The sequence below is a fragment of the Panthera uncia genome, assembly GCF_023721935.1.
Source record: "Panthera uncia isolate 11264 chromosome B2 unlocalized genomic scaffold, Puncia_PCG_1.0 HiC_scaffold_24, whole genome shotgun sequence".
Classification (NCBI taxonomy): domain Eukaryota; kingdom Metazoa; phylum Chordata; class Mammalia; order Carnivora; family Felidae; genus Panthera; species Panthera uncia.
This window is the reverse complement of record NW_026057580.1, coordinates 40,220,439-40,232,267: the sequence shown is the minus strand read 5'-3', so window position 1 is coordinate 40,232,267 and position 11,829 is coordinate 40,220,439. Positions and strand designations below refer to the sequence as shown.

The window sequence follows — 11,829 nt, the reverse complement described above, 5'->3', positions numbered from 1 at the left end:
GTAGAAATAGTTATAACTACCCATTAATGATAAAATGTCTAAATTGTAGGAAAAATACCAAAATTATAAAGTAGTTACAGGACTTTCTCCTTTTACAAAAACCTTCAAGAGACAGAAGGTTAGGGACAGCCTTGGATAAAGGCTTTTGTCTTTTCTAGTCTCTAAGCTTCCCATTATCATGTTTCTGATTCATGCTATCCTGATAATTTTCCTTTCAATGTCTGTTCTTATATTTGCCTATACTATCAATAAAAACATGACTTTACAAAATTTGGGGGTGCCTTAACATGGTAGGTTAAGTGTCCAACTCTCGATCTCAGCTTAGGTCATGATCCCACAGTTCGGAGTTCAAGCCCTACACTGGGCTCTGTGCTGATGGTGGAGAGCCTGATTGGGATTCTTCTCTCCTCTCTGACCCTCCCCCACTTGTGCTCGCTGTATCTCTCCCTCTCTCTCTCAAAATAAATTAGTAAAAAACTTTAATAAAAAAATAACTTGAAGAAAAGGGAGGTTTTGAAGAAAATAATTTTTGGAAAAATCTGCCTCTCATTCCTCTGAATCATCTAGCAGGAATAAGAAAAGGGGCTAGGTAAAAAACAGTACTGTTTGTTAAGCAAGATCTCATTGAGTTTATTTCCCGATACAAATGTTATTTTGTTTAATTTCCGGCATAACTTTCAAAATAGATGATGTCATCTTTGTATTACATGTGTGCAACCTGAGATCAAAGGAGTGAACCAGTTGGACAAGATTACCTGGATAGGGAATGAAACTGGAATTGGATCCCTTTATCGTGTCCCTGCAAAGCCCTGCTTCTTCCATGTGACACATATTCTCTGCCCATGCCATGGCATGTAGAAAGGTTTTGTCAGTTTATTTTGGCTGCATCCCATCTCAACTAAGAAAGGCCTTTCTGGCTTTTCTGGCTTTTTCTGCAGTGATACACACATAGACATTCTAATGTTAGTATATATGAAAAAGTGAATCATGTTTTACTGGATTATTTTGAATAGGTAAGAAAATAAGTATGTAGATACATGTGACTCACTGACAGAAATAGTATTTTGTTAACACTGAAGTTGCAATGTGTTTTGCCTAAATTTCCTAGAGGAATTTCAGTAAAAGATATCCACAAGAGTATATTTTGATTGTGCTGACAAAGCAGGCTGTTTCTTTTTTTTTTTTTTTCAAATTCTTTTTGTTTGTTTATCTCTTTTTGAGAGACAGAGCATGAAGCGGGGGAGTGACAGAGAGAGAGAGAGAGAGAGAGAGAGGGGAGAGAGAGAGAGAGAGACAGAGTGAGAGTCGGGGAGGGGCAGAGGGAGAGGAAGTCACAGAATCCAAAGCAGGCTCCAGGCTCTGAGCTGTCAGCATAGAGCCTGATGTGGGGCTTTAACTCACAAACCGCAAGGTAATGATCTGAGCTGAAATCAGACGCTTAACTGAGTCACCCACGTGCCCCAAAGCAGACTGTTCTTTTTCTATTTATTTAAAATTTTTTTAATGTTTATTTATTTTTGACAGAGAGACAGAGCATGAGCGGGGGAGGGGCACAGAGAGAGAGAGAGAGAGACACAGAATCCGAAGCAGGCTCCAGGCTCTGAGTTGTCAGCACAGAGCCCGACGCGGGGCTTGAACTCACAGACCGCGAGATCATGACCTGATCCAAAGTCGGAGGCTCAACCGACTGAGCCACCCAGGCGCCCCAAAGCAGACTGTTTCTTAATTGAAGTATTTTTTTTCCATAATACATTTTAGAATTATATGGAGAAGGATGACCTAGCTTCATTTCTCCAGGACATGATTTCTTTAGAATAATAAAGTTTCCATGAAAAAAGATGGTATAACTGTGTGAATGTGAAAAATGATGAGGTGAAAAAAAGTGGGCAGACTGACTTCTTGAGACTTTAATATCCTAACAAACACTGCAGCCTCAAAGGGGGATTTTCGAATGGTGAGTTTCCCAATCACATTGGACCTAGAACTTCCTTTCATGACTATCCTTTGAGACTGGTGCACAGGAGGAGTCCACTGGGAAACACTGGTGTAGAAAGAGCTGCTGGTGAATAAGGATTGTAGATACCAATGTAAGTACCAAGTTATGACACAGTTTACACTATTGTCTTTAGGTTTATTAGTTTCTAAAATCTAGACTGCCTGCAATTTTTCAGGCACTTCTGGCCTGATTTATTCCACACGTCTTCAACTTACTATGATTCACCATTCTCAGCCTTCTTACTGCTGTTAGTTGGTCAGTATTCTCTCTGGAATCCTTAATGCTGTAGAATAGCAAGGCCTGTGATCATCAGTTGTTATATTTGCAGGTTGGCCCCTGAAGCCCCAGTTTGTGGTGTGGATAAAAGAAAAATACTCCCTTTAAAGGATTGTTATATTTTCACCTGGTAAAGTTACTGAAATGTCACTATGACAAAGACTGTTTCATCATAATATATATGCTTTTCCCCCCCAATTTCCATAAAATATTTTATTCTGAAGCACTAAAAGTAAATGATGGTTGGTTAGCAGTAGGTAGTGAATTTTGCAGTGCACCATCCACACCTCCCTTTACGATGAAGCATTCTTCAAACTGCCAGGTGTGTTGGCTACCAACTGTTCACAGCTGAGTGCCTCCCCAGCAATTGCTTTCAACAACACAGGGCAAAGCCTCTTCCAAGGAAGCAACCAGTAATGCAGGATGAAAAAAGGCCAGGACTCTGCTTTAATCCTGGATGACTCTAAAAGGCTAGTCTACCTCCAAATCTCCCTGCCAATTCAGCTGAGCCCTTTATTTCACATTCGTGGTGATTTAACCTCTCCCTCTGCTCACTGTGGCCTCCTGCATTCTTTTCAAAGGTATTAGTCTCAAGAGCCTTGCTCAGTAACCTTCTTGCAAACACATCTCTGTCTCACTATTTCCTGATGGATCTGACTTAGGCCATAGTAATTTTGAGGAGTGTAGACCTGCATAGTGTCCACTAGCATGGAAAAGAATGGACCTTGTAAAGCTGAGTTTATATCTACCTGAGTCTATTGAGACAAATATCTGTAGTCAAAACATCTAAAAGTAATTAATATCCACCTACAGTGTGGCAACCAAAATGCTTTTGTAGAGGGAATTTATTCCTTGTGGAAAACAAAGAATCCTACTTCTCTGAGTCTAGGAGGAAGCTAGAACAAATAAAATATTACAATACACATAGTCAGCTTGACCTTTTCTAGGGAACTAGACTTGGTTCATATTGTCAGTCATTTTGAATTTTTAAAAAATGTTTATTTATTATTTAAAGACAGAGTCAGGGCATGAGCAGGGGAGGGGCAGGGGGAGAGGGAGACACAGAATCTGAAGCAGACTTCAGGCTCTGAGCTGTAGCACAGAGCCCGACGCGGGGCTCGAACTCACAAACCGCGAGATCAGGACCTGAGCCGAAGTTGGACGCTTAACTGACTGAGCCACCCAGGCGCACCATATTGTCAGTCATTTTGAATCATTGCACCCCAAATATTAGCACTAAATCATATTAGGGAGGAGGTGAAGCCGGCTGAACTCTATTAATGTGGCCTCCATCTCTAACTAAAAATAGTTGGACCCTTTGGAATCTGCCAAATTCTTGACTACGTATCAGGCTAAGTCAAGAGTCTACAAATCTAGAGAGACTCCACTAGTTTTGAGAAACTCTACAGTTATGTGAGAAAGGCCAAGCTTGAGGAAAGTAGGTACTTTTAGTGATAGGGGAGTGAATGAAGGAGAGGTTAAGGGAGGGAATGGGATTGTTTGACTTCAGATAGTAATGGCTGCATCATAATAATCATCTCCTTTTCCTCCCCCTCTTCTGCTCTTATTTATTGAATATGATTATGGGTCAGACACAAGGTGTATTTTTATTTAGTCCTACGAGGTAGACATTTTATCCCTTTTTTAAAGATGAAAAAACTGATGTCCAAAAAAATCAAGTAAACTGCCTAAAGTCACTGCCCAAGTCTGGCTAGATCTAAAACCATATTCTTTCCTTTATGTTTATAATGGAAAGTGTGTTTTGTGCTTCTTTGTAGCAAGAGAATTAATTATTATTTGCTCAAAAGTTTCAGTGATTTAATCCAACAGATTGTGAATTATTCTCAATGTGCCAGTTAGGTTGAATTTTGCCTAATATATTGATGAGTAGATAATTTCATACTTGGAGCTATAACTAAGAAGAGTAATGGGAAAAGCAATAAAAATTTCAGAGGGAATTCATACACTAATATGTCTCCTTTTTTCTTTAGAGTAACTAAATATTTTGGAAAGAAAAATGCACATGCTCGCTGAATGCATTGACTTGTAAATGGAAAAAAAGGTACCATAATTATACAATTAAATATACTGAAAATACCATTTGTCAAGTTGATTATCGAAGATTAGGTAAACTAAGTTGGCTTCTGGAGTTGTTGAGTTTATTATTTGTCATTCTCTTCAGAGTTTAAAAGAAGTTTGGAAAAAGTCAGAATTATTGTGATAACTCTCCTATTTCTCTTGGGTCAGAATATAACCACCTCTGGGAATAGAAGGAAAGCTCTATTATTATCTCATCTCTGTATCATTTCTAGGACTATCTCAAGAGAGAAAGATTGAGTTGTAGCTAAAGAGAGAGACTGAGGAAAGTAGAAATATAAGGAATTTAACTTCTATTCCCTTGCTATCTACAATGAAACCAATTAGGATTTAGAAAAAGTTTTTAAAATAATTCAAGTTCACAAATACCCAGTTTAGGATGAAGTTGGAATTGTAAATTAGGTTGATCTACTTTAGGCTGAGGTATTTTATAGAAGTAATTATGTTAAATATTTCATGCAATGCTATTGGTTAATTAGGTAGTAAACAGCAAAATGAAAATCAGGAAAATGAAGACATTTATGATTGAATCACCAATTTTTAAGTGTGAGGTATGTATTACACAGGTTTACCTCAACTTTAAAGTCATGAGATAATCTTGAAAGTATAAACTGATGTGAAACCCAACAGGATTATGGATATTGTCTCTGGTGTCCATTTTGAAATATGTTGAAGTAAGAGTTATCTTCTCAATATAGCTGAATCTTAATTTGATTGGGAAAAAATCAGCAAAAAATATTTTAGGAAAACATGTTCTTCATTTCCTCAGTTTAAAAGGGACTTACACAATAAATAGAATATATAAACTCTATAATATAATTATATTCTAAATATAATAGAATAGAATAAATAAACTCATTTTGGAATAGATACTTCTGAAAATATTAGTCAAATTTTTGTTTATTATATATACATATTTATTGTTTATTATATTTTTTCAGTTTCTTTATTTGTTGTTGAGAGCATGATCAGGGGAGGGGCAGAGAGAGGGAGACAGGACACAGAGAATCTCAAGCAGGCTCCTTGCTGCCAGCACAGAGCCCAGTGTGGGGCCTGAAATCATGAACTGTGCGATCATGACCTGAGCCAAAATCAAGAGTCTGACGTTTACCTGACTGAGCTACCCAGGGACCCCTGTTTATTATATTTTAAATGTACTAATGGAGAGCCTACTCAAAGGAAACCGATGGTGACTCCTTAGTAAAATAAGAAAATTACTTTCTGAATTTATTTAGTTTATGTTTTTCTAAGTTTTTTAATGTTTATTTACTTCTGAGAGAGAGAGAGAGACAAAGCACAATTGGGGGCGGAGCAGAGAGAGGAGACACAGAATCCGAAGTAGGCTGCAGGCTCTGAGCTGTCAGCACAGAGCCAGATGTGGTGCTTGAACCCAGGAACAGTGAGATCATGACCTGAGCAAAGTCGGATGCTTAACCGACTGAGCCACTCAGGCACCACTGTTTATATATATATATATATATATATATATATATATATATATATAAATTAACTTAAAATGACCCATATTCTTTTATTATTATAATTTATCTTCTTTTATAGTTTCATAATAGTTTATTTTTATTTTATTTTATTTTTACGGTTTTACTTATTTTTTTAAATTTTATTTATTTATTTTTTTAATTTACATCCAAATTAGTTAGCATATAGTGAAACGATTTTAGGAGTAGATTCCTTAATGCCCCTTACCCATTCAGCCCATCCCCCCTCCCACAACCCCTCCAGCAACCCTCAGTTTGTTCTCCATATTTATGAGTCTTTTCTGATTTGTCCCCCTCCCTGTTTTTATGTTATTTTTGTTTCCCTTCCCTTATGTTCATCTGTTTTGTCTCTTAAAGTCTTCATATGAGTGAAGTCATATGTCTTTCTCCAATTTCATTTAGCATAATACCCTCCAGTTCCATCCATGTAGTTGCAAATGGCAAGATTTCATTCTTTTTGATTGACGAGTAATACTCCATTATGTATAAATACCACATCTTCTTTATCCATTCATCCATTGATGGACATTTGGGGTCTTTCCATACTTTGGCTATTGTTGATAGTGCTGCTATAAACAAGGGGTGCATGTGTCCCTTTGAAACAAAACACCTGTATCCCATGGATAAATGCCTAGTAGTGCAATTGCTGGGTGGTAGGGCAGTTCTATTTTTAATTTTTTGAGGAACCTCCATACTGTTTTCCAGAGTGGCTGCACCAGCTTGCATTCCCACCAACAATGCAAAACAGATCCTCTTTCTCCGCATCCTCGCCAACATCTGCTGTTGCCTGAGTTGTTAATGTTAGCCATTCTGACAGGTGTAAGGTGGTATCTCATGGTGGTTTTGATTTGTATTTCCCTGATGATGAGTGATGTTTATCAAAATTTTAAAAGATTAATGTATGCAGAGGTGAGTAAATATTTTGTATATTAATGTTGCAGTGGCACCTTCTTGCTGAATTAAAAGCGAATCCTGAGTGCCCATTTAAAAGTAGCTTATTTGGGTTTGATATCTGATATGTATATAAGCATATAAGAGGTATTTTTTTCCTCTGGGAATAAGCATTGCAATGTGATACAGTTTTATTTTTCTTGTTTACTATAGTAACAATGATTGCCTGTAGCTGATATTCTCTGAAACACACTTATTTCAGCCATTGTCTGGCATTTATACCCTGTGAATGCAGTTGTTGCCAATATGACTAATTATCTGTTGACTAATCGTTCACAAAATTTAATGCCTTATGTTTTAACTATCCCTCATTCAGTTTCAAACTTCTAAAGTCATAGTTACTCAGTAGATTATTCTTAGATATAAGCACTAACAAGGGACAATAAGGAAAATTCCATGACATGGAAACTTGATGAAAAACTAACACGGACATTAGATACAACTAATTTTGGTATATTTTCATTTCTTTATTCTCTAATAGTAAAAATCGATGTGACATTTAAATATTGAATACTTTTATTATTATGCTGCATTTTAAAATTTTATTAACTTGAATTTATTACTAATTCATTTGGATAAAATGGCAGAAAAAATGAGAAATGCTACTTTTCTGATTTATCAAAATTTATGAATACTGGCACATAATTTTATTACAAAAAAAAAGACAATGGCTCAGAGCATAATATTGGATGTTATATATGTAAACATTTAAACAACACAAATATTTTTTCCCAAACAGCTTTCATTTTTAAAAAGATAATATGTAGATAATTTTTCTAAGGAAGTAATAAAAATACTTAATATCCCATTGCAAAAGCAGGCTATAAATACTGACTACAGAAGTTTGTTGTGGCTTCCATGAACTTTTCTCTCACAAAACCTTTCCGGTGAAGCACAGAGCCCTGAGAGAGAAATGGGTTCCTACATAATGAATAATGTGAGGACTTAGACATGTAAAGAATTGTGACTTTTCTAACTTTTTCCCTTTGTAATTTCACACTGTTTCCAGAACAACTCTGTGGGATGGTTAGGGCAGCTTCTTTGAGACCTATTTTATCTATTTCTCTTCCATTTCTAATAATCTTGTCATGATTATGGCCATAGTCTTGGTTTAGGACTACATTACTTAGCACACTAGCTATGGGAATGTGCTCCTGTCTGGAGTCCCTGCCTCTGATCTACTGCCAGCTGCTATAAGAGTAATCTTGATCTAGGGCACTGAATATGGCGTTTCTTATCTTCAAAAACATTTAATGATCTCATCACTATCTGTATTTTTGTAAAGTTCTTTATGTGACTTTAACATGCACCTAATTTTCTAAGTGGTTTAAAATATTCTAAATTAATTAGATCCACTTGGTTGTCTGTGCAAATGAGGCCAAGAAAAGAACAATGGGAAAGTAGTAGGGTAGTTAAATAAACAAAACATAATGTAATATTTTAAGGAAAAAACACAAATTAAACACAAATATTTTTCATACTGGGTGAAGAGCTTGCCAGTATATTCCTAGTTAGGGAAATTTAGAATTAAAATGTTCAATAATGAAATGATTGTAGCTTTCTAGAATGTTGACTGACAGGCTTTGACCTGCTAATGAAATTGGCATAATATTTTAATGAATTATAACTGATAAAATGTGAATAATGACACCCAGAGTTAAACTAAATGGAACAGATTACATGGGAGATAGAGTTAAATTTCTCATAAAAGATATCTGATGACAAAGTAATTACAAAATAATTATGTAGTAAATTATATTTTTATCTGTACCAGTGGGAAAACTCTATTTGCTGATTTGCTTTAAACTTTGTTAAACAAACTTTCAGTAAAATTAATCAGCCAGTCAAAAACTGATTTCAGAAAAATTTAATATGATGTACTAGAAGAATGAGGACGGTTTTATTAATCATCCTAATCTACTTTTATGTTTCAGCTTCCACCAAGTTATTTTGGTTACTGACATGATTTTGTAATTTGAATACATAAGGATATTGATCTGTCAATGCTATAGCTAAGAAATTTGCATTTCCAAGGCTTGGGAATCTCTCTGTCTCTCATACACACACACACACCCATATACACATACACACACACACATACACACATACACAAACACACACATAGCTTGTATATTAAATACATTTTTACAAAATTTCAAAATCAGGGAAGAATGAATCTGACCAAGACTAATGCTAGGATCAGTGGTTTCAATGATAATATATATTCACCAGGATCCTTGCTTCCATTTATCCTTATTTTCCCAACTACAGCCACCCTTCAGACATCATCACTTGATGAATCCAACTATTCATTTCTTTGATTCTGTTCCCAGGCTGCAAAGTGTTGCTGGACAAATCTCCAAGTTAAGTCAATAAGCTCCACATAGGTCTTATGCTTTCTAGCTCCACTGGAGTTCCTGCATGCTTCTTCATGGTCTCTTCCCCTTTTTTTATCGTGTTCTCTGCAACTGACTCTACTGGGTTTTCCAAAAATGTGTTCCTCTTGTCAATGGCATACTTCACCCTCCCAATGCTGCCAAGAAGAAAATATGGCCATTAGACAGGACCAGTTCCAAACTTTGTTTCTGACTTGAATATGACATCATATACTCTGGTCTCCTTCTTGTTTCCTATTAAAAGAAGAGGAGTTGACTTTCCTTTCCTAGTTTAATCACTCACTCTTACTCGGTGTGGTAAACAGAATAATGCTCCCCCCAAAATGTCAACATCTTCATATATGGCCCTTGTAAATATTTTACTTTATATGACAAAAGAGGTGGCGCCTGGGTGGCTTAGTCGGTTAAGCGGCCGACTTCGGCTCAGGTCATGATCTCGCGGTCCGTGAGTTCGAGCCCTGTCTCGGGCTCTGTGCTGACAGCTCAGAGCCTGGAGCCTGTTTCAGATTCTGTGTCTCCCTCTCTCTGACCCTCCCCCATTCATGCTCTGTCTCTCTCTGTCTCAAAAATAAATAAAAGTTAAAAAAAAATTATATGACAAAAAAGACTTTGCAGATGATTAAGTATAGAATCTTGAGATAAGGAGATTGTTCTGGATTATCTGAGTTGGCCCACTTTGCTCACAAGATCCTTGTAAAAAGGAAATACAAGGTCAGAGTCAGAGGCCATATGAAGATTTGACAACAGAAGTTGAGGGGTGTGTGTGTGTGTGTGTGTGTGTGAGAGAGAGAGAGAGAGAGAGAGACAGAGAGACAGAGAGAGAGAGAGAGAGATTTGAAGATCTCATGCTGCTGGCTTTAAAGATGGAGTTGAAGCTATAAACGAAGGAATGCAGATAGCTTCTAGAAGCTTCAAAAGGCAAGCAAATGGATCATCCTCTATAGCCTCCAGAAAGGAGCTCAGCCCTACTAACATCTTGATTTTTTTATCCTGATAAAACCCATTTTGGACTTCTGACCTCCAGAACTGTAAGATAATAATTTTTGTTGTTGTAGGCTACCAAGATACAACATCAGTATGAAACTAATACACCAGTATCTCAGTTCCCATCACTTATAAAGAGATTTTATCCCATTATCTTGTCTATTTTCTCTACCAAAAATTTGCCTATTCTTTTACCTCTTTCTTTTCAGGTTGTAAAAAACAAAAACAAAAACAAACAGGCTTCCATTATCCTGCTCAAATGACTGCACTTATATCTCTCCTTCCTTTCAGTATCACTCTTATTAAGAAATACTTAATGTCCTCAAACTTTGGTTATTGAGTCTCTGACTCCTGCCCTTCCCTGAATGGCTTTTCCAACCTTCATGGCAGTTTCTTCTTATTTGACAAATTTAACTAAGCTTTTCTCTCATATGAGGGATTTGCAGTTTTCAACAGTAATTTCCTATTCTCTCACAGCTTCTACTTATCATTTCGATTAGTCTATTTGGGATTCTTCATAGGATCCTTTTCCTCTGTCTGGTCACTATTTATATATTGGTGGATGACTCAAGTTCTACTCTTTTCTGTCTTTAGTTTTTATTTACCATTTAAACTTTGGGTGATCTGATCTACTTTCATGGTTTTCATTACCAGATATAAGGGGAAAACTTCTAATCAGTGAGTCGCAAATTTACTCTTGAATTCTAGATGCATTTATCTACTAGACATGTCTGCCTGTTTGTCTTCCAGGCACTCCAAACATTATTTAAACCTAGAGAGATTCTTCTCATGTTCAGTGTTTCATAGAAGAAACAAGGAATCACCCTTAGCTTCTCTATCCTACTGATTCTTCTTTCTATTTTGCTCATTTGAGTTTATTTCATTAACATCAACCAAATTAATCTTTGTGCCCCACAATGCCTCCACCATTTGAAAGGTCACCTCGTGTTTTCTCTAGAAGATTTAAAAGCCTCCTGATTGGTCCTTCTGCCACAAACTTCCTCACCTCCAAACCTGTCCTCATCCTGCCTCCAGCATTATGTTACCACAGATAAAACATACATTCCTTAACATTGCTTCTAAGTGCTTGCTTCAGCAGCACATACAGTAAAATTAGAACAATATAAAGAAGATTAGCATGGCTCCTGTGCAAGGACAACATGGCCCCTAAGATTTGTTCTAGTTTACTGACCAACTTCCCAACATTTCTTCTCTCCACATCAGATACCCTGTGTTCCAAACATTGACAGCAGCTCCATATTCACAAGACCTGCCTCATCCTTTCTTGATTGCATATCTTTGCATACATTCTTCCTAAAATTTGCTTCCTTCTTCTTTATGTAGCAACATCTGCCAATCTGTTAAGCTCTTTGAATCTGTTCTCAAGTAGCCAGAACCAGTCACTAAATGTGTTTCTAGATCACTCTGTTCCTGTCTATGTTATAGCACTGTATTGCACTGTAATTATTAGTTTTTGTATTCTGTATGACTGGTCTTTGAATTATTTAAGAGTAGGCTATGTCTTCTTCATGTTTATATACCTAGTACTTAGCACTGTGCTTGACATATGGGAAACATTAAGTAAAATGTAGCATGGGCCAATGACATCATAAATTGGTGTGAACAAAAG

At 36.6% G+C, this 11,829-nt stretch overlaps 1 non-coding gene across 1 annotated transcript; it reads left to right on the top strand.

Annotated features, from left to right (window-relative positions):
* Positions 1 to 11,282: 11,282 nt before the first annotated feature.
* LOC125939188 (U6 spliceosomal RNA) lies at positions 11,283 to 11,388 on the top strand. The gene has a single exon (XR_007462951.1). It is a non-coding gene; the product is annotated as a U6 spliceosomal RNA (small nuclear RNA).
* The last annotated feature ends 441 nt before the right edge of the window (positions 11,389 to 11,829 follow it).